General features: G+C 37.0%; 1 pseudogene; it reads right to left on the reverse strand.

Moving 5' to 3' along the window:
- Positions 1-1,828: 1,828 nt before the first annotated feature.
- LOC108452624 (peroxisomal membrane protein 13-like) overlaps positions 1,829-25,314 on the reverse strand; it is a 60,623-nt pseudogene continuing 37,137 nt past the window's right edge.

Below are 25,314 nucleotides of genomic sequence, written 5' to 3' on the forward strand. Positions count from 1 at the left end.
CTTTTAAGTATTGCATGTATAGGGGACTTAGAATTTTGTTATATGTGTCATATTTGTTAGCCAAGGTGATGGCTCCTTTTTGGTATATTACTCCAAATTTGTATATGGCCATGAAATATGGTTCATATTGATTATTGGGTTGTAATCCCTAAATACTGTTATATGCATGAGGTGTGTTATTACTTTTGTGGTGTGTGCCAGATGGTTGATAAAAATGTGAAATTCATGCTTACTGGATAAATGATACCAATTAGCATAGTCATAATATGAACAAGGTAAACAAAATGAAATGACTGAACTTGTCAAGTGGGGAGTGATAAACATGAATTCTTTGATATGTGAATGTCATGCATGACGTAAAGTTTTAGAGGTTGAAATAACCCAACCATTGCCTAATCTATCACCATTGACATGTGAATATGTTTGTGTTGTTATGGGTGACAAGAGGACTTGGTAAATAGCCTCAAAATTTGTCCACACAGGTAGACACACGGGCGTATGTCTGGACCGTGTGTGACACACGGTCAGCCCCATGGGCGTGTTGTCCGGTCGTGTATCCCCTGTTCCCTAACTTTTCAAGTTAGTATGCATGGTAGTAAACACACGGGCAGAGACACGGCCATGTGTCTCAACCGTGTGGAGGACACGACCTTAGGACATGGGCGTGTGCCCAGGCTGTGTGAACACGTTAAATGCAAAAATTAAATTCACCACACAGGCTAGCAAACGGGCGTGTGACCCTTAATTGATGCTAAGTAATAAACAGAGAGTTACACGGCCTGAGGACACGAGTGTGCCTAGGGCACATGGGCGTGTCCTTGTATCCACACGGGTGTGTGACCTTGGTTTATTAATACTTTTCTAAAGTTCATGGTTTAGTCCCGAATCTCTCCCAATGAATGTCTTGGGTCTCGTAGGCCCATTTAAGGGATGATATGCATGATTTTGAATAAATTTTAAATTTGAACGAAATTTTTTGGCCTAGCTTTACATAGTTGTGTATGTTCAAGTCCGAAAATGCATCATATCCTATCCCAGCGTCGGACACGGGTAAAGGGTGTCACAATAGCCTCGAGAGCATCATCCTTCCTAGCCAACTTATTCTCCGAGGAACCGATAGTATCCCACATATATTCCCTAAGTTGCTCCTTTATCGATTACAACCCATCAGTGAGTCTATCATCGACATAATCGATCCTCTTCTTGAAATCCCTTATAGACTCCTCAAGAGTGACGAATCGACCCTCCAAAGCTTCAACAAGTCCCTTAATTGACTCACTTTTCTGGCCCTTCCACGGGTCTCCATTGGTTCATTTTGACTGACAACTTCTTTTGACATCCTAACGGTGCCTTCGCAACCAATAACTTAGATACCACTTGTCACAGGGCTAATCTCATCCGTCGATGTAATGTAATCTTGGCCGTCAGTTTTGGGGGAGCTCAACTATAAATAGAGAGTTTCTCCCTCATTTGTACTCACTCTATTCATTGTTTCATTATTCTTTGTGAATAAGAGAATATAGAGAGAACATTTACTCAAACACCTCTCATGCATTTTTTCTGTTGTTCTTTGTGGCTTCTTTTGACATAGTTTGCTTCCGCTATACAAATTGGTGCGTTGGAGGAGTTCTTAAGGAATCCTCACTTGAGTAAAGGCTGACTTAGGAGAGTTTGGATGAACGGATCACCTAAGGCTGCACGGATCGTGAGAAGAAAGATCTAGCCCTTGACACAAGTAGTTGGATTCGTCTCATCTCCGCCCTCAACAAACCTTTTCTAATTTCTGGTCAATTTACCTAGAATTGTTGGATAGAAATTGAGTAGCAAACTAAGCACTAATGTTTTATCCCCATAAATTGTCCCATGCAGCACTTGGATCAGCCTTTGAAGCATCAATATAGTTTTGATTCCCATGATGGTTATGGGGTCCAAGAACTCCGCTGAGTCCTGTTAATTGATCTTTCAGGGGTTTTGTTTTGATAGCGACCAATTTTAACACAAATCTAGCTATTTCCCCATACAATAGTCCTGTACGATCAAAAAGCTGCATATAACAATGCCATGAATCTACATCTTACAAATTTCACTCTTTAAAAGACACAACTCCTTGATTCAAATATTGCTTATGAAAATCTACTACAGATTAAATATCTATGGAGATAAATATAAAGAAAGAAGCACTTGTAGAAAAACATACATAAACATATGGAATGCTTGCATATTTTGGTCTATCAGAATAGATATTCAGCCAAAAAAGTTAACAACACCTTGCATCTACAGTCAGTGAAGGAAACAATTATCAATATGACAGTGAAAGAATACAGCGTCGAAAAGAAAAATTCAAATAAAAGAATAAATTCATTAAAATGTGGCATGAAATAACTTGTAACAGTCGATTTTCAGTGAAATCGTAATAGTGGTTTCAGGACCACAAATCTAAGTTAGAAAGAAATTTATTTTAAAATTATTGCATGGTCTGTATCATGATAGGAACGACGTATGAAAATTTTGATAAGAAAATTTTACTGATTTCATGTTTAATTATAGAAAGGACCAAATTGCATAAAATGAAAAAGTTGAGTTCTAGTAGCTAAAAGTATCAAATAGCAATGGAAGGTCCATATATGGTAATTAGACCATTAAAAGAAGTTAGTAGATATTTTTGATGATTCATCCATAGAAATTTAGAAAAAGAAAAGGACTAAATTGGAATTTGGAATAAATAAAGATGATAATAGCCTAATATCATCTTATTTCATCATCTTAATCCTCGAAATTCTTTGGAAACCCTAGGAAAGAGAAAAAAAATAAGTAAGCATAATTGGGTAAGTATTCTTGTCCTATTTTTAGTAATTTTTATATTTTTGAGATTAGAATAACCTAGTTTATCTATTTTAGGGATCAATGAAAAGATATTAAAGAATTGATATTTTTCCATGGATGAATATGCTGAAAATTTAAAATTTATGTTAGAAAATGAAAGGTTGTTGATAGATAAACAACTTTTGTAATGTCAATTTTCATGAAATTGTGATTTAGAGACTAAATTGTAAAGATGTAAAATTCATGGAAAATTTTTTATTTTTATGAAATATATTTGCTGTAAATGTTATATGTAAAAATTGGTTAGGCTTGGAATAAGGAATAAGTTGCAAGAATTTCATTTTCTAAGCCTAGGGACGAAATCGGCATTTATGAAAAGTATAAGGGTAAATGGTAATTTTTCTTTAGATTTTAATTGAATTAAATTGAGTATGAAATGGATTAAATTGACGTTAAATTCATTTATATAGATCCAGATAACTCAAATATGAAATTAGATCGAGGGAAAGAAAAAGTGTCAGATTAGTAGATTTCTGTATACGAACAAGTGACAAGGTAAGTTCGTGTAACTAGATTATGTATATTAATGTGCTTGGAATTGAATGTTGAATATGTGTGAATTGTATAAATGTTCAATGTATAAAATTAATTACATGCCTGATAGTGATCGATAAGTATAAGTCTCGTTCGAATAGATGAAATTCAATGGATATAAGATTTCCCAATTGGTTGTGGTCTTGCATATGTTGCAGACACACCTTAGCTTGAAAGAGCATCTTGTTATAAGCCTTCTCGATACTTCCTGTTACATGGTTCCTGTGAGCATCTTGATCGGTAGTAATCCTGCATGTGTTGCGGACTACCACAGTTCTTTGTGAGCGTCCTGTTATATGATCGGTTGTGATCCTGCATATATTGCAGACACAAACGCAGCTCTTTATGAGTGTCCTGATATAGGCTCTTCTTGAGCTTCCTGACATGGCTCGCTTGAACATCCTGTTATATGGCTATCCCGGGCTCCCTGATAATAACTCTTTAAAGTTACTTGTTAAGCTCAATGAGCTTCCTGTTCTAAACTCTTATGAGTTTCCTGATATAGCCCGGATAAACTTCCTATTACATGGCTCACATGAGCATCCTGTTATAGGCTTGAGAGAGTGCTTATTGATTATGTGCCCTAATTGGGTACCCCTGAATATGAGTTGACGGTTTATAGTTTTGTGCACTTTGAGTGTACTACATGTGTATCCATCGATATTTCAAATAAATTTAATGGGAATAGTTTTGACATGGTTGAATTGAACTTAATATGATTGATTATGGAAATGCACATGTTATATGGAAATATGATTTGAAAAGCACATGTTTATGAAAGTTATTACATGATGAGCTCATCTTTGATTTTTGATGTTTACATGATATACATGACGAACAAGTTTCTTGAGATCATATGTGTTTAGGCAAATAACTGTAATGATTTGGATGCATGTTTGTATACTTATTTTGATGTACACGATTGGTAAGTTAAATTCTTGTTATGCGAACTTACTAAGCATTTAAAATGCTTACTCGATTTTCTTGTCTCTATTTTATAGTGCTCGGAAGCTCGTAAAGATTGAATTGGTCGGAGCATCATCACACTATCCTTCAGCACATTTTGGTATAAACAACAAACTTATTTTCGTATGATGGCATGTATTGGCTAATTTGGCCAATGTTGGCATGTAAATGGTTATTTGTAATCAAGCTATTGGAATGGCTAGTAATGGTATATTTAGTGAATATATACTTGAGGTTATAATATGGTTAATATCTGAGTGCTTGATATGGTTAGATTGAATTATGGTAAACATATATGTTTTTTTTAAAAAAGGTAAGTTTGAATACATGTGATGATATATTAAATATAATGTTAATGTTGGCTTGGTTTTAACATTTTAAATTGGTTGGTATTTGTATACAAGTATTAATGTAGGTACAAGGAAAATTTCGGGTGAGAAATAAGGCTTGGAAATAGGTTTATTTTGTCCACACGGATAGACACACGGGCGTGTGTCTCAACCGTGTGTGACACACGACCATGCGTACGGACATGAAGCTTGGCCGTGTGTCCCCTGCATCTTAAAAATTGAGAAACAAAATGCTCAGAATTGGTCACAAGGACAAAGGCACGGGCATGTTTCTCAGCCGTGTGAAACACACGGCCCAACACACGGGCGTGCGTCTTGGCCGTTTGAATCCTGCACCTTATTTTTGAAATTAAATTGTCCACACGGCCTAGCACACAAGCGTGTGGCCGGTTGTGTGACCAAGTCAGTAGCTACCCTAATTTGAACACGGGCTGGGACACAGTCATGTGCCTCACATCGAATGCCCACACGGCTTAAGACATGGGTGTGTCACTAGAACGACAGAAATGTGCAAGTGTACACAATCGCAACAAGTAATAAAGTGACAAGTAAATGTCGAGTTATCGTACCCACAGGAACTGTGAAAAGAATTATTTATGAATGCAATTTAAAACACTTTGGTGAAGAAAAATATTTTGCTTGAAGAGGGTGATTAAAAACTAAGATTTTAAACTAAGTAAACTAAAGAAATAAATCTCAAATGCACGACTTCAAAATACGAGTTTAATTTAGATGACATAATTGTGTTAGATTAATTCATTTCTTTAACTTAGAATTATTAAACTCATGTTTATATTGTTATGAATAAATTCACGGCAACTCGGTAATTTTCTAACTTGTGAACATACTCACCTACACAAATCTATTCATCTCTTAACATATCCCTATGTCTATTCAATCAATAAACAGATTCTAATAAGCAAGCATACTATTGCACATACACACTCATTAAATTGAACTAATCTTTTGCATATTCCTATGTCAATTCAAACGATTAATTAAATCTAATGAGAACATAAAAGACTATGTGAGGTAACAAGGTATCCTTACCTTGAAATAGTTTAGTCATTATTGCAAATTATGCAAGGCAAGTGTATCGCCAGATACAATGCTAATTTAACCTTCAGCTACCTTAGAAGAATAAACAAGCACTGATTAAGTATTGTGTCCATTAATTACAATTTCAATCTGTTTAAATAATTAATTTATTAGTTCCCTCACAATTATAATGCAAGAATAACCTAGGCATGATTTTACTTAATCAAGCATTTTACTGAGGCTTATAACAGCATAGACACAACTTTAATAATATAAGAGGACAAAATGCAATCAACCCAACACGAATTAAATTCAAGCTAAGCTGATTAAATTAGCCATTCCAAAAACATAAATATTCATAGATATGTTCATCACAAAAAGAACAAAAATTAAAGAGATAGGGAACAAGAATCAAATCTGGTGTTTTTCGGTGGCTTGACTAGGTTGCTCCGTTCCCTTCTTTGTTGTCCTTACTAATCAAAGCTTGCTATGAACACTCAATTGATGCTCCAAAATGGTTGAAGAAGAATCCTTTCTCAAGGGAAGAAATTGGCAAAAGAGCAAGGAACTTTGAATGGGAAAAATGAGAGAAAAAGTGAAAGAGGAGAGAAGAATTGTGAGAGAAGAGATTTGAATGAGGGATGTGTTGAATGATCAGCCAAGGGGGGTTTTTATAGCTGAATGTGGAAGCTGAAATTTGCTAAAAATAGCAGCCAAAGAGCCACCCCTTGGCCAGCCTCCTATGTGGCAAAGTTGATGGCTTCAACTTTGCTAAAAATGGCTTGGGGCAAATCTAAAAAGCCACCAATTGTGGAGGTGTAACACCCCTAACCCGAGACCGTCGCCGGAGTCGAACACGAGGTGTTAACAAACTTCAAACCACTTATTGATAATTTCCCAGACAAGCTGCCAATCTGTGTACTAGTTGCTTCAAAAATCATAACTTGAGTTCTACAACTCGAAAATCAGTTTCGTAATTTTTCCCTGAAACTAGACTCATATTTCCATCTACAGATTTTTTTCTAGAATTTTTGGTCAAGCCAATTAGTACAGTTTATTAGTTAAAGTCTCCCATATTACAGGGGTCGACTATGCTGACCTTTGTGCATTGCAACTTGAATAACTCCCTGTGCAGGGCTTCAATACTGATTCTGTTTGTTTCTATAGAAACTAGACTCAAAAAGGAATCTATACATATATGGCATGATTTCTAAATGTCTCGTGTTAATTTATAATTAATTTTCAAAGTCGGAACAGGGAATCCAGAAACTGTTCTGGCCCTGTTTCACGAAAACCTAAATATCTCTTAACATACAACTCATATGACCGTTTCGTTTCTTCCATATGAATATAGATTCATCAAGGTTCATTTACATAATTTATTCACTATTTAATTCCATTCCTACTATTTTTAGTGATTTTTCACATCCACATCACTGTTGCTGCCAGCATCTATTTCTAGGGTAGACTTTCTCTAACACATAGTTTCTATGATTCAACCACCCCTTTTTCATATATAGTCCAAAATATAATCATGATGACCCATTCTAATGGGTGGTTATTGCCAAACATTTCCGTGCCTCTTAATGAGCATATACATACCAAATGATTATAACATTATGCTCAAAACATTTATAAGCCATTTTCGCATGGCTATTCAAAATTTTACATACCAAGTTCAAACAAAACATAATAACCTATACATGCCGAAATGTTCTCTTAGACCATCTAAGAAGAAGATACCAAAAAGTCGCTAGTCGGTGTGATGACTTCGATGACGGTCCCGAATACGCAAAAAGTCGAGTCCAAGAAACCTAAAATAGGTGACAAGCAAACACCGAATGAGTATATAACTCGATGAAGTCATAAGCAATGCACTACCAACCATTAATAACATTATCGCAAAAGGAAACAAAATGGAGCGAGGCTAATTACTCCATTCAAACCGAACTATACCATAGTTCCTTAGACCATTCGATTCAACCACATACCAAGTTACACATTCACATTCCATATACTAATCAATAGGATATTTGAAGCATTTCTATACACCATTTTGTTTTCGTCACAATCATACATCTACATGACCTTTCACTCATTCCACAATAATTCTTATGTACGTGACTTCAATTTACATTGTCACATAGGTTCAAACTTACCAAGCTCAACCCCAAATATAAACATAGCGCCTATTAGCCATGAACTCAAGGTACTTACCCGATCCGCTGTCCGTGATCAACTCAATAGTGTCGCACACTCAGTGTCAATAGTGATTCAAAAGCATATAGTGAGTCCGCACACTTAGTGCTATACAATCAACTCGCACACTTAGTGCTATATGATCAAACTCGCACACTTAGTGCTGTACAAGTTTTAAACCCGCACACTTAGTGCCATTCTCATGATCACAAATGTTTATACCCGCACACTTAGTGCCGAAATCAACAACTCAATACATCTCACCTCTTTTCCTTTCATTCAACACTTCCATCACCACATACATACATGTATATAAATTCATCATTCCTTTCGGCATAATTATATAGACATTATGTCTATTCAAATCAATACAAAATATATGCTTAGTGACTTACCTTGTGTTGGGTAAAATAGTCCAAGTCGGCTACTCGATGACCTTCTTTCCCTTGCTTGATTCTCCTTCTTTAACTCCTTGAGCTTAATCAATAAATCAACTAGTTTAACCATCTTGCTAAACATTCATAATTCAATTACACATGCATATGTATGTTTGTATATTCGGCAACCATCCTCACTTATTACCCATTTAGTCAATAATCTAAGCCAAGATAAGGCTTCAATATGGTTGCCTCTAACCGAATACATGCACACCAATCTACTTCATTTGGCCGAATATGCATGTCTATGTTGAGGCCAATTTTACACTTAATACTACACAAAAAAACAGCATACATTTTACTAACTAACGCATTACATATTGTAGCTCAATACACATCTCTCATTTACTTCATAACCGAAACAACATCACAAGCAAATATACACCTTAAAATAGTATATATGTCATACCAATACATCATGTGCAAACATATATTCATGTAGGTGCAAGGGCGAATCTCAAGTTGTTTATATCCAAATATAAACACATATCCAAAGCTCAAATCTTACCTACCATGCAACATGCATGAATCATACTTATGGATATACCATGACCGAATACATCACAACACCATAATTTTGGTCATGATTAAGCAAAGAACTTAATGTCTTACTCAAAATACTAAAAAGAAAGTCCAAGAGCCATCAATCCACCATCACATATACCATTAGCAAGCTTCATATTTAACATGCAATGGCATTAACACAAAATCCACCTTGGCCAAATACCATTCCCATGATATAACAAAGATTTGAACCATGGGCTAATAAGAACATCAAGCTAGCAACTAAAAACATGCATGAATCTCATGGCACAACCTCAAACATACCTTAATCTTGATGCAAGTATAGCCAAATCTCTTCCTAATCCCCTTCCAAACCAAACATGAAGCAAAAATTCTTTCCTTCCTCTTTGGTATTTCGGTCAAGAGAGAATGAAATGGATGAGCAAAATTTTTTTCTTTTCTTTTCTTCAATGCACGGCAATTGGGGGGGTTCACTCACACACATTTTTTTTTCTTTCTTTATTACCCATACTTATTTGTTTATTGTTTCTCCCTAATGCACCAACAATACATGTTTCATGACATGTTTAGCCCATACTCCCTTGTCATGGTCTGCCACCTCCTATAAAAAGAGGGATATTTGACATGCAAGGCCATTGTTTTGCATGCATGCTTTAATTAGTCATCACACATTTCCCCATCATACTTTCAAAGTTTTCTACTAGGTCCTTTCTAGTGAAATTCACATTTATAACTCTAAATCAAACATCAAAAATGTCACACACGAATTAACACATATCATAAGCATCAAAATGAGCATTAAATTATTTTTATGCCTCGGTTTTATGTCCCGAAACCACATTCGACTAGGGTCAATTTTGGGCTGTCACAACTCTCCCCACTTAAGAAATTTTCGTCCCCAAAATCTTACCGTAAATAGATTTGGGTATCGCTCTTTCATAGAGTTCTCGGGTTCCCAAGTAGCTTCTTCTATCCCGTGTTTGAGCCATAACACTTTCACCAGCGGAACCCTTTTGTTTCGCAACTCCTTCACTTCACGAGCTAGGATACGAATCGGTTCTTCTTCATAGCTCATATCGGCTTGAATTTCAACCTCTGATGGACTAATTACGTGCGATGGATCGGATCTATAGCGTCGAAGCATCGAAACATGAAAGACGTCGTGAATCTTTTCAAGTTCGGGGCAAAATCAAACGATACATAACCGGACCGACTCGTTCGGATATCTCATATGGCCCGATGAACCTCGGACTCAATTTGCCTTCGGCCAAATCGAGTATCTTTTCCAAGCGAAACTTTAAGAAACACTTTATCTCCCACGATACTCAATGTCTTTTCGTTCAAATCCGCGTCACGATTTTCGACGATCTGTGGCGCCTTCAGACTTTCACGGATTACCTTTACTTTCATTCAGCATCTTTAATCAAATCCACTCGAAAATTTTGCTTTCGCCGAGCTCGGTCCAAAACAATGGTGTACGGCATTTACGCCGTACAAGGCCTCGTAAGACGCCATCTTAATACTTGATTGAAAACTATTGTTGTAAGCGAATTCAATCAAAGGTAAATACCGTTCCATGAACCATCGAACTCGAGGACGCAACATCTCAACATATCCTCAAGTATCCGAATTATCCGCTCGGATTGACCATCGGTTTGTGGATGAAAGCGGTGCTAAAATGCAGCTTGGTACCCAAAGCTTCTTGCAATTTCTTCCAAAATCGCGAGGTGAATCTCGGATCTCTATCCGACACAACAGAAATCGATACCCGTGTAATCTCACAATCGAGAAACGTACAATTCAGCTAGTTTATCCAATGAAAAATCATGACGACGGGGATAAAGTGAGCCGACTTAGTCGATCTATCAACAACAACCCAAATCGCATCCTTCTTGCTCATCGACAATGGCGGTCCGGACACAAAGTCCATTGTGACTCGATCTCATTTCCACTCGGTATCATGATCGGTTGAAGTAACCACGAAGGCACTTGATGTTCCGCTCTCACTTGTTGACATATTAAACATCTCAAACAAAGTCGGAGATGTCTCGTTTCATACCATGCCACCAAAACCGACATTTCAAATCGTTGTACATCTTCGTACTCACGGGTGAATTGACATTCGGCTACAATGAGCTTCGTTTAGAATCATCGAAATGAGTTCGAATTTCTTGGAACACACAAACGATTTCGAACCTCAAACAATCGTCATCATCAATTTGAAACTCCGATTCCTTGTTTGGAACACACTCGGCCCGTTTTGCAACCAACTCATCGTCAACTTTTCGAGTTTCCGAATTTGATGAGTCAATAATGGTTTGGCCTTTAATTGGCTATTAACACATTGTCGGGTAGGATAGACAAGTGTACATTCATAGCTAAATAAAGCAAATAGTGATTTTCACTTAAGGCGTCCGCAACCACATTAGCCTTTCGGGTGATAAACAATGACAAGCTCATAATCTTTTAACAACTCGAGCCAACGTCTTTGTCGCAGATTTAAGTCTCTTTGAGTCATCAAATATTTGAGACTTTTGTGATCCGAATACACATGGCACTTCTCACCAAATAAGTAATGTCGCCATATCTTTAAGGCGAATACGATGGCGACCAATTCGAGATCATGGGTCGGATAATTTTTCTCATGTGGCTTTAATTGTCTCGACGCATAGGCCACAACTCGACCTTCTTGCATCAATCGCAACCTAACCCAAGTAGGGAGGCATCACTATAGATGACAAACTCTTTGCCAGATTCGGGTTGTACTAGTCTTGGAGCTTCCGTCAATTGAGTTTTCAATTGATCGAAACTTTTCTGACACTCTTCCGTCCATTCAAACTTGACATCTTTCTGAAGCAGTTTCGTCATGGGTGTGGCTATCATCGAGAATCCTTTTACAAACCATCGGTAGTAACCGGCAAGTCCCAAAAAGCTCCGAACCTTAGTAATGTTTCTCGGAGGCTTCTAGTTAAGTATGGCTGAAATTTTGCTCGGGTCGACTCGAATACCCGATGCAGATACCACATGACCCAAGAAGCTAACCTCTCTTAACCAGAACTCACACTTGCTGAACTTAGCATATAACTGCTTATCCCGTAATATTTGCAACACTAATCTCAGGTGCTCCGCATGTTCGGTCTCATCTCTTGAATAGACCAAGATGTCGTCAATGAACACAACTACGAACCGATCCAAATATGGTCTGAAGATCTGATTCATCAAATCCATAAATACTGCAGGGGCATTAGTGAGCCCAAACGGCATCACTAAGAACTCGTAGTGACAATATCTCGTTCTAAAGGCAGTTTTGGGTATGTCCGAATCTCGGATTCGCAACTGGTAATAGCCCGATCTCAAATCTATTTTTGAGAACACTGAGGCTCCCTTCAGTTGATCGAACAAATCATCGATCTGTGATAGCGGATATTTGTTCTTTATTGTCACTTTATTAAGTCGACGATAGTTGATGCACAACCTCATGGTTCCATCCTTCTTTTCACAAACAACACTGGTGCACCCCAAGGTGAAAAACTTGGTCGGCGAAACCTCTATCCGTCAACTCTTGCAACCGAGCTTTCAACTCCTTCAACTCGGTTGGTGCCATACGATCACGGAGCTATCGAAATTGGCGTAGTCCCGGTACAAGCTCAATACCAAACTCTACTTCCGAACGGTGGTAAACCCGGTAATTCTTGGAAAAACATCCGGTATTCACAAACCACCAAGCATAGATTCGGTTTTATTTCTAACTCCTTATCATCAAGTACATACGCAAGGTATGCTTCGCACCCTTTTCTTACATATTTCGGGCCAACATTGATGATATTACAGTTGGCAACCCTTCAAGTCCGTAGACTCAATTGAATCATCTCGTTATTTGCGCACCTCAAATCAATAGTCTTGCTTTTGCAATTCACAACCGCATCATGCACGGTCAACCAATATAAACCGAGTATAACATCAAATTCATCAAGCGGCAAAAGCATCAGTCCCACGGAAAGCAGGACCCTCGGATTACTAGGGACATTTCTTGCACACTTTGTCGACAAGCACGTATTGACCCTAAGGGTTTGACACTGAATTACGAACTCGAGAGACTCAACGGTAGAGTCTTCTTGGATGCTAAGGTTTCACATACATATGAATGAGTAGAGCAGGTCAATCAACGCAATCACACTAGTATCAAAGAGAGTGAAAGTACCGGTGATAACATTAGGGAGGATGCTTCCTCTCGTGCACGGATGGCATATGCCCTAGCAGAGTACGAGTCTCGGATCGAACAGCCGTATCGGTGGCCCCTCTCGACTACCACCCCTACCTCCCGAAATTCTTGGTGGTCTACCTCTAGTTGTCATTCCACTAGGTCTTGCACCTTGCATCCTATTCTTCTCATCAAGCTCGTGCAATCTCTAATGAAGTGGTCCTTGAACCGCATCCGTAACAAGCCCTATTGGTAGACTTACCCCAACATTCACCTATGTGTCTTCTCCCACATTGGGGCATTGGAGTTTCTCTTGACGGTTATTGCCCACACTAGCTACAAGTAGCTCGAGTCCGTCAATGGTCGTGCTCTTATGGAAATTCCCAGTCGTCCTCGATTTATTGGTGTCCTCCACGAACTTCTTTTGATCGAGAAGCGGAGCTTTACCCGTCGATCTTTTGCGATAGTCTCTAGCTTCAAATTCAGCCTTCTTCTTCTCTTTTCCAAGTTCCTCCGCCTTGCAGGCTCGTTCAACTAGTGTTACGAATTCTTTTATCTCCAAAATACCCACTAGTGGCTTTAAATCTTCATTCAATCCTTCTTCAAACCTCTTGCACATAGCAACCTCATCACCACACACTCCGGGCATACCGATCGAGTTTTATGAACTCATGTTCGTATTCGAATCTTGTCATACTGGCCTTGCTTGAGCTCCAAGAATTCCTTACGCTTTTGATCGATGAACCGCTGACTAATATATTTCTTTCGAAATTCTATTTGAAAGAAATCCCAAGTAACTCGTTCGTTTGGGACTATGGAAATCAAAGTCCTCCACCAATAGTAAGTCGAGTCTCATAACAAGGATATAGCACACTTTAGACATTCATCGGTGTGCATGATAGTTCATCAAACACACGAATGGTGTTATCAAGCGTAACTCGGCCCTTTCGGCATCATCGGTAACTATGGCCTGAACTCTTCAGCCCCCGCTTCCTAATCAAGTCTCTGGTGGCTTACTCAACCTCACAGGTCGATAACTAATGGCATTACGGGCTCTTGGGGTGGATTATTCAAATTCGGAATTGTTGGACAGCCGGATTGGTTCGGGCATATTATGCGACCCACTCATTCATCATGGTAAAGAAGGCTTGTTTAGCCCCTCACCTTGATTATTCGCAGATGGTGAGGTTCAACAGCGGCATCCCTTGTGCAGAGCAGCCGCTACACTTTCAACGTCATCCGCCAAGGTTCTCTCTACATCGGGATCCATTTACTAATCAAAACAAAAATTTTAACCGTCAGAAGTCATCACACATTTAAACATTAACATTAAGGCATGTATAGCTAGACTCATACGTGCTATGGTAGTCCTAGAACCGACTAAACCATACTCTGATACCAATAAAATTGTAACACCCCTAACCCGAGACCGTCGCCGGAGTCGAACACGAGGTGTTAACAAACTTCAAACCACTTATTGATAATTTCCCAAACAAGCTGCCAATCTGTGTACTAGTCTCTTCAAAATCATAACTTGAGTTCTACAACTCGAAAATCAGTTTCGTAACTCGAAAATCAGTTTCGTAATTTTTCCCTGAAACTAGACTCATATTTCCATCTACAGATTTTTTTCTAGAATTTTTGGTCAAGCCAATTAGTACAGTTTATTAGTTAAAGTCTCCCATGTTACTGTGGGTCGACTATCTTGACCTTCGTGCGTTGTAACTCGAATAACTCCCATGCAGGGCTTCAATTCTGATTCTGTTTGTTTCTATAGAAACTATACTCAAAAAGGAATCTATACATATATGGCATTATTTCTAAATGTCTCAGGTTAATTTATAATGAATTTTCAAAGTCGGAACAGGGATTCCATAAACTGTTCTGGCCCTGTTTCACGAAAACCCAAATATCGCTTAACATACAACTCATATGACCGTTTCGTTTCTTCCATATGAATATAGATTCATCAAGGTTCATTTACTATTTAATTCCATTCCTACTATTTTTAGTGATTTTCACATCCACATCTTTATTGTCGCCAAACATCTATTTCTAGGGTAGACTTTCTCTAACACATAGTTTCTATGATTCAACCACCCTTTTTCATATATAGTCCAAAATATAATCATGATGACCCATTCTAATGGGTGGTTATTGCCAAACATTTCCGTGCCTCTTAATGAGCATATACATACCAAATGATTATAACATTATGCTCAAAACATTTATAAGCCATTTTCGCATGGCTATTCAAAATTTTACATACCAAGTTCAAACAAAACATAATAACCTATACATGCCAAAATGTTCTCTTAGACCATCTAAGAAGAAGATACCAAAAAGTCGCTAGTCGGTGTGATGACTTCGATGACGGTCCCGAATACGCAAAAAGTCGAGTCCAAGAAACCTAAAATAGGTGACAAGCAAACACCGAATGAGTATATAACTCGAAGAAGTCATAAGCAATGCACTACCAACCATTAATAACATTATCGCAAAAGGAAACAAAATGGAACGAGGCTAATTACTCCATTCAAACCGAACTATACCATAGTTCCTTAGACCATTCGATTCAACCATATACCAAGTTACACATTCACATTCCATATACTAATCAATAGGATATTTGAAGCATTTCTATACACCATTTTGTTTTCGTCACAATCATACATCTACATGACCTTTCACTCATTCCACGATAATTCTTATGTACGTGACTTCAATTTACATTTTCACATAGGTTCAAACTTACCAAGCTCAACCCCAAATATAAACATAGCGCCTATTAGCCATGAACTCAAGGTACTTACCCAATCCGCTGTCCGTGATCAACTCAATAGTGTCGCACACTCAGTGTCAATAGTGATTCAAAAGCATATAGTGAGTCCGCACACTTAGTGCTATATAATCAACTCGCACACTTAGTGCTATATGATCAAACTCGCACACTTAGTGTTGTACAAGTTTTAAACCCGCACACTTAGTGCCATTCTCATGATCACAAATGTTTATACCTGCACACTTAGTGCCGAAATCAACAACTCAATACATCTCACCTCTTTTCCTTTCATTCAACACTTCCATCACCACATACATACATGTATATAAATTCATCATTCCTTTCGGCATAATTATATAGACATTATGTCTATTCAAATCAATACAAAATATATGCTTAGTGACTTACCTTGTGTTGGGTAAAATAGTCCAAGTCGGCTACTTGATGACCTTCGTCTTTCCCTTGCTTGATTCTCCTTCTTTAACTCCTTGAGCTTAATCAATAAATCAACTAGTTTAACCATCTTGCTAAACATTCATAATTCAATTACACATGCATATGTATGTTTGTATATTCAGCAACCATCCTCACTTATTACCCATTTAGTCAATAATCTAAGCCAAGATAAGGCTTCAATATGGTTGCCTCTAACCGAATACATGCACACCAATCTACTTCATTTGGCCGAATATGCATGTCTATGTTGAGGCCAATTTTACACTTAATACTACACAAAAAAAACAGCATACATTTTACTAACTAACGCATTACATATTGTAGCTCAATACACATCTCTCATTTACTTCATAACCGAAACAACATCACAAGCAAATATACACCTTAAAATAGTATATATGTCATACCAATACATCATGTGCAAACATATATTCATGTAGGTGCAAGGGCCGAATCTCAAGTTGTTTATATCCAAATATAAACACATATCCAAAGCTCAAATCTTACCTACCATGCAACATGCATGAATCATACTTATGGATATACCATGACCGAATACATCACAACACCATAATTTTGGTCATGATTAAGCAAAGAACTTAATGTCTTACTCAAAATACTAAAAAGAAAGTCCAAGAGCCATCAATCCACCATCACATATACCATTAGCAAGCTTCATATTTAACATGCAATGGCATTAACACAAAATCCACCTTGGCCAAATACCATCCCCATGATATAACAAAGATTTGAACCATGGGCTAATAAGAACATCAAGCTAGCAACTAAAAACATGCATGAATCTCATGGCACAACCTCAAACATACCTTAATCTTGATGCAAGTATAGCCAAATCTCTTCCTAATCCCCTTCCAAACCAAATATGAAGCAAAAATTCCTTCCTTCCTCTTTGGTATTTTCGGTCAAGAGAGAATGAAATGGATGAGCAAAATTTTTTTCTTTTCTTTTCTTCAATGCACGGCAATGGGGGGGGTTCACTCACACACATTTTTTTTTCTTTCTTTATTACCCATACTTATTTGTTTATTGTTTCTCCCCAATGCACCAACAAAACATGTTTCATGACATGTTTAGCCCATACTCCTTGTCATGGCCGGCCACCTCCTATAAAAGAGGGATATTTGACATGCAAGGCCATTGTTTTGCATGCATGCTTTAATTAGTCATCACACATTTCCCCATCATACTTTCAAAGTTTTCTACTAGGTCCTTTCTAGTGAAATTCACATTTATAACTCTAAATCAAACATCAAAAATGTCACACACGAATTAACACATATCATAAGCATCAAAATGAGCATTAAATTATTTTTATGCCTCGGTTTTGCGGTCCCGAAACCACATTCCGACTAGGGTCAATTTTGGGCTGTCACAGGAGGGGTTTAATTGCAATTCGAAACAGTTTTCAAGGGCTTCTTTTCAGCTTAAATAATCAGCTAATGAGCTGAATTGGGTCAGCACTTGGACGGTTTGGGGCTGTCCTTTTCTTGGCCAGTTCGGTTTACTTGGTTCGGTTCAATCGGACCACTTTTTCATAATTAATTAATCATAATTTATTAACCTAAATTAAATTGGATATAAATTAAAATTAATTATATTTTGAATAAATAAATATAATTTTGGACCGTCTTAGGCTGAAATTTAGTTCGCCTCTATACTCCAAATTGCTTCTCGGTTTTGTGCTTTTAGCAGTGTCTGCCAAGCCATTTTTCGCCCTTTGTGCAAATCTGTTGAAAATAACCAAAATTCATCAAAAATAATTATGAAATTAACTAAAATTTAAAATGTTCATATTTTAAGTGCACTTTAATTATTTTATAAAAATTAATCATTTTTCGACAATAATTTAACCGAATTCGCATGAATTTAAGTTAAAAAGGGTATGAAAAAGTGTGTAAATTTTTGTGTTTCCAGTCACTTGGCCGTGTGAGCCACATGGCTTGACCACACGGGTATGTATCCCCTGCACTTAAGAAAAATGTTGAAATTTCGCGAAAAAATTGTTTGAGTTCCCGATTCAGTCCTGACTTATTTCTAATGTATAAATAGGACCTCGAGTGTCCATTTAAGGGGCAACATGATTGAATTATGATTTGTTTCGGATATGAATAGTAAAAGACATGAATTAATTGTATTTGTTTTGTAAACTCTGGTAATGCTCTGTAGCCCTATTCTAGAGACGGATATGTGTTAGGGTGTTACATTTCTTGGTATTAGAGCTACGGTTTATCCGATTCTCGAACTAACATAGCGAGTACGAGTTTAGCTATACATGCCATTATATATAAATTGTGATAGTGTGATATCTCTGATGGTCACTAAACTAACTAAAATTACAAGCTATTGTACCTATCGAATAATAGTATAGCTATGGTGAGTCGGGAATATCATATCCATGAGGACTAAAAGTACTGGTAATGATTGTTTTTTGTATTATTTAACCGAAAAATTAATGGGATTGATTTTAATCTAAAATTAATTAACTAATTACTAAGAACGCAACAAAGAATGAATTAGGAAAATATTTGAAGAAAACCTATGAGATAGACAATACCCAGGAAAGAATTCACCTAGCTTCACTTATTATTCTAAATGTGAATTAAACGATTTATTCACTTGCGCCTTGATCTGTAGAAATTCCTAAATTATGTTAATATCTCTTTCGAGAATAAGAACAACTGACTCTAGGTTGATTAATTGAAATCTCTTTCTAATTAAAACCCCTATTATCGCATTAACTCAATCTATGGTTTCCCCTATTAGATTTGATTCTAATCCGGTAGATTTATGTCGTCCTATTTCTAGGATTGCATGCAACTCCACTCAATTATGCTAGATCTACTCTTAAACAGGGACTTTTGCTCCACTAAAATAAGCATATCAAGCATGAATTAATATCCTGAAAATATTAAAACATGAAATAAGCATACATAATTGAGAACAAGAATCAAGTATTTATCATGTAATTCAGAAATCAAATAATAAGATTCATATAGGTTTCATCTTCCCTAGGTATCTAGGGATTTTAGTTCATAATCTGGAATAACACCATCTCAAAGTTAGGAAAACAACAAGACATAAAGAAACCCAATAAAACTTCTAAAGAATTTGAATGAAGATCTTTAATCTTGAAGGAGATCTGCTTCTGAAATGAATCGATGGCATTCTTCTCTGCAAGTCCCTTTAGGTCCTCTTCTAGTTTGTATTTATAAACTTTAGAATGCTCAAAATACCTAAAATTTGGTTTTTTTTGGCATGAAAAAAAATAGGGTGCGAAATCGACACGAGCTGGCACAGCCCGTGTGGCTCACACGGGCTTGTGACCAGCATGTGTAGAAATGCCCAGGCTGTGTGGATCCTGAAAACAACTTTTTTTGTCTGATTTTGGCCCATTTTCCACTCCTCTCACTCCCATATGCTCACCTAAGTATAGAAATATGAATATAAAGGATTGGGAGCATCAAATTTACTAATTTACATAATAAATCATCCAAAAATGCATCAAGAATGGGATTAAAAACATGTTACTTTTATAGCTTATCAAATATGTAACGTCCCAAATTTGGGCTTAGAAGAAATAGGCTTCGCGTATCAAAGGAGTTGGAATGTAGTTGTGCAAGTGAATGGCACAATTAAATGTCTACTCTGGTGGTTAATGGCCCTGAGAAGTGTTGGAGAAATCTTGGGTTCAAACCTGGGCTTTAGCAAAAATTTTGGTTTTAAGTGAATAAAACCCTGGATGCTTGGAAGTAGGCCTTTTAAATTATTGTGTTAAATAAATGACACAAGGGAGCATGCGGTCTAGTGGTTGTGGCGTCATTAAGGTTGCAAGGGAGCTTGGGTTTAAGTCTTGGCTCTTGCAATTTATTTTGGTTTTTATTTAAAGGAACTTAGACTTTGTCCTATAGACCTTATAATTAATTGAGGATATCTTGTGACACAAAAGAGCTTGTGGCAAGGAGGCAAGTGGCGTGTTGAGCTATTGAGGGGGGGCTTGGGTTTGAATTTCCTTGCAAGAAAAACACAATTATTTTGCTACATGGGGATGGTAAGTGGTTGAATTGGATTGAAACTCTCTTGAGGTTGTTGTGGATTTGGTAAAAGGGTGAAGTTTGAACTGGTCATGGTTGTTGAATTGAATTTGAATTGGCGGAAGCTGGAGTAAATTAAGGAGGGATTTGTGGAGAAAATCAAGGAAATTGAAATTGGGAGAGTTGTAACTGAATGGGGAGGTTTGTGTATGACAAATTCGGCTAAGGGTGCTCAAGATCTATTGTTTTTCTTGTGGTCAAATGGTGTTGTGAAGGGGTTTTCTTTCGGGTTTTGGCACTTTGCTTATGCAGCTTTTACCAGTTAGTTCTGTCACTTTTTGCACTTTCGGGTTTTAACTATTGGTTTCATCTTTGGCCGACTTCCCCATCTTCCCCTCCCTCTTCTAGTTTGTTGGTGATCGAGTAACTTGTCCCTCTTTGCTTTCTGTACCTCTTTTTTTCAGTTAACCACATCTTTTATCATCCTTCCCTTCTTTTGATCCTTTACTAAATACTTCTTCTTTTCTCTTCTCTCATCTTATAACCTTTTCACCCTTTGGTACTGTGACAGTGGTGGCATAACTCTTTTTCCTACCTCTACTTCTAGCTTTTACAACTAATTATTGGGCAACCGATAGGAGCTTGTCTTCCTCTCTGTTCTTTTCTTTTCATGGTGTAGTAATCTCTCTTATACCTTTTTACTACCGTTTATGGCTAGGAGCGTGTGGGTACTGAACCTTGCCTTTATCTTTTGGATTCTCACTTCGGGATTAGGGATGACTGCTTTATTTCCACAACCGGTTTCACATTTTCAGTAAGTGATTATATTGGTTAAATCTATATGTGATCGATATTGATATAGGTTAATTGAGTTCGGTTGTATGCAGTTCAGTCAAGGAGTGGTATTCAGCCTTTGTCAACAGTTCATTCAGGGTTGATCTCACTCTTGCAAGTAAGGCTAGTGTTGGTGTAGTAATTTTGTTAAGAGTAGAAAGAGGATGTTAATCCTATTGTTTTGACTAATGGAGTATTTTTGGTGGAGTGTAGGCTTAGGACTCGATGGCTATTTGCGCAACTTCGTTTAAGGTGTGTAATAACACTCTCTCAACAGTTAATCGGCAAAAGCAGAAAAGTCGAAACTTTGGCATTTGAGGCCTCACGAGCGTGTGATCACTCGTGTGGTAAATTGTGCCCAAAAATCAGCGATGATAGATTGTAGAGGCCACCACGAGCGTTCTCGTGCACTTGGGCTGTTCTCGGCCTCATGGGCCAAAATGGGCTGTGTAGGCCCAATGGGCTTGTGAGCCCCACACGGATATAATCTGCGTAAGTGACAAATAATGAACTGGGCTATGGTGTTCGCATAGCCGTGATTGAAATTGGGCTAAATGGGCCACACGAGTGTGTGGGCCCACTTGGGCCGAGTAATGGGCCTTGGGCCTATTTTCACCGTTTTAACCATGTAGGTTATTTGAGTCGCTCGAGGTGAACGCAGACCATCTAAGAGGTCGTAATTTGTACTGGGACCCCAAAATTTGTAAAATGACTGTTTTGCCCTTGTGGGTAAATGACCTACTTAGACTATGGATTTGATTGATTTGTCCCTAATTTGTATGACTAATTTTGTGCATGACATTCTGCATACTTGACATTCTACTTGGGATTGGATATTGTTATGGAGGAAGAAACCATATCGGTGGTTGTGCCACATATTCTGATATTAGTAGATTTGCTGCGACTCTAGTTAGTACTGCAACCGATGCTAACACTGTAAGTGTAGGGATGGTGTTAGTGATTTATTCCCCACAGGTAGTGCAGGGTGGACAGAGGCAAGTGCAGGGTTGGATGGGTTATCATGCATTATTCATATAGGTTTGATATTGAAATGGGCTAGGCCCAACTGATACTGGTTCTGATATGGGCTAGGCCCAATTGATATTGATTCTGAGATGGGCTAGGCCCAATTGAGACTATGATATATTGAGACCCAAATGTTAATGAACCTAGCTTTGGCCCACATATATTCTGAATTGGACTATTTTGTTATTGAATAGGGCTCAAGCCTAGATTGGTTCTAAATTCTATTTTTGACTGACTGTTTGGATGCCGAGGGAATACACACTGAGTTTTCATAAACTCACCCCATTTATTAACTGTGCAGGTAATCCTCAGCGATAGATGGATCGGTGCTGTGAGGGACTCGGAGATGGCCACACACTGCTTATGTTTTCAGATTTTTTTTTATATTATTTGGGTTGTAATAAGGCCTCTCTTAATTCTAGTTTTTTATTTTAAACTTTGAGATTTTATCTACTATGTTTTATAATTGTTAGAAGTAGATCGCGGTTTTCCAAAACAACAACTATTTTCAAAACACTACGTTTTCGAAACTTAACTTTTAAACATAACATTTTCGTAAATCGATTACTTTTAAAATTAGCTTCCGCAACCCAAAAAGGAATTTTGGGAATAAAATTAATAAGTTTTCAATGTACTACGTTTCAAATAAGAAGGGTTTCTAATGAAAATATGGTTTTCGAAAAACACTTCAATGTGACATGCCAGATTCGGTCCTAACTTCTGGGCCAGATTTGGGGTGTTACAAAATATCCCCACACTTAAACGTTTGCTTGTCCTCAAGCAAAATTCGTGTTTGCTTGTCCTCAAGCAAAATTCGTGTTTGCTTGTCCTCAAGCAAAATCCTCAACTCACAATTAAAATTAATTTTTCTCAACTTATAATTCCCATCAATAATGTTTCGAAATAATTCACAAATAATCATACATTGATAATTCAACTAAAAGAGCATTAAAGATTCAAACAATCCAAGTCGAGCATTTTTTTAATACATGAAAATATAGGTATTTCCCCTTATCTAAGTAATTACCTTTAATTCAAATCGACAAAAATTGACATCCTCACTAAGGATTCACTCAAAACACTCAAAGTATTTAAGGTTCAAAAATAAGCACTCAATAGTCAAACATGAAAAGTCATTACCACATGCTTGCATGAAAATCAAATCTCCACCACTATAAAGTGAGATGATTCACAAATCAAAAGGTCTTTAAGAGGTTGTAATGGGGCTTAGGTTAAGGGTGTGGAGAAAGGCTAAAAAAAGTTGGTTAAAATCGAGATCGAATTGATAAATTACCAAACTAGAAAATAAACTAATGTTGAATAATTACATCAATCGAAACTTATCAAGGATAACACGAGCTTCTTTTCAAAATATGAATTTAACTATTCAAGCTCAATTAACAAAGAACTAAATAATAATAACTATATATGTATTTTTTTTTTGTTTTTCTATCATGGGAACAATAAATAATAAGAAATAATTTAGCAAATGAAAAAAAGAGCATAGTTAGGAAATTAACCAAATCAAATCTCGACAAAAAGGGAATTAATAAAACGAGAAAAAATCTCAACAAGTAAAAAAAAAATGAGTACTAATGACTCCAGTGCTCTCTCTCCGACTAGTCAAAGTGTGAGCTAAAAGGGCATGAAGATACCGTAAAGCTAAAACAATCCGATTTTGGGGCTAGTTGAAATAGTGGTTTTCAGACCACGAATCTGATGTAGGAAAACTTGTTTTTATTATATTTTCATAGTTTACAATTTCATGGAATGATTTCGTTAAAATTTCATTTGAAAATTTTGACGTTTGGGCACTCAATTTAGTAAAAAAGACTAAATTGTAATGAGTGGAAAAGTTGAGTTCTACTTCTTAAAGGTGTCCAATTGCTATGATATTTTAAATTAGAGGTCCTTAGTTGGTAATTAGGCCATTGGATAAGTTAGTGGACAAAATTGGACATGAATAGATGAAATTTCAAAGTTATGCATTACGGGCATTTTAGTCATCTGGTAAATAAATGAATAAAAAGGGAAAATAAAGCTAAAATTTTTGTCCATCTTCTCCATGTGTTGAAAATTAAAAGGTCACCATAGCTCGGGTTAGTTCAACTTCCAAGCTTGATTGTAAGTACATCCTGCCTCGTTTTTAATGCTCTTTACATTTTTGAAGTCGTTATCATCCGATCTAGCTATTTCTACAATTAATTTGAGATATGATTGAGGTCTAGGGTTTGATCCATGTTAGATATTTGTGCGTTTTGATGTCTAATGGTAGATTATACAAGTTTAATGTTAGATAAACAACATTTACTAGGTGATTTTTTATGAAAATGTTAAAAGGGCCTATTTGTAAAAAGATTTCAAAATGTGTGTAATAGTGTGATTTAATGAAATATTTATGATGTTATAAGCATGTATATGGTTCAGCTAGGCTTGGGTAACAAAGAAATTGAATACATTTCGATTTACGAGCCTAAGGACTAATTTGAAAAAATGTGAAAAGTTAGGGGCAAAATGATAATTTTGCCATAGTATGGTTTTCAGACCGAATCGAGCAATATGATAATTAAATAATTTAAATTTTCTATTATAGATCAAGAAAGACGAGGTTCGAACCTTGATCGGGGGAAACCAAGGTTATTGATGATTAGATTCATTTTCGTTATTTTGTGCCGAGGTAAGTTCTTATGTAATTAATGCATTGTTATTTATGCGTTAATTACTTTAATGTTGTATGAATTATGATCGACCATTGAGTGTGCTCGAAAAAGTTACGACAAATGTGAAATGCTGATTGAACCTTAGGAATAGATAGGATACAAATGTCATGACGTTAGGGTTACTGAGACTATATGTAAGACCATTCTAGGATATGGCATCATTATGAGACTTCGTGTAAGACCATATCTAGGATATGGCTATGAGATTTTGTTTAAGACCATAGCTGGGCTATTGGCATCGATACAAGTCCCATGTAAGACCATATCTGGGATATGGCATTGGCGTGGTACTTTGTGTGCGAGATACCCAA

This window comes from Gossypium arboreum, chromosome 7, assembly GCF_025698485.1.
Source record: "Gossypium arboreum isolate Shixiya-1 chromosome 7, ASM2569848v2, whole genome shotgun sequence".
Taxonomy (NCBI): domain Eukaryota; kingdom Viridiplantae; phylum Streptophyta; class Magnoliopsida; order Malvales; family Malvaceae; genus Gossypium; species Gossypium arboreum.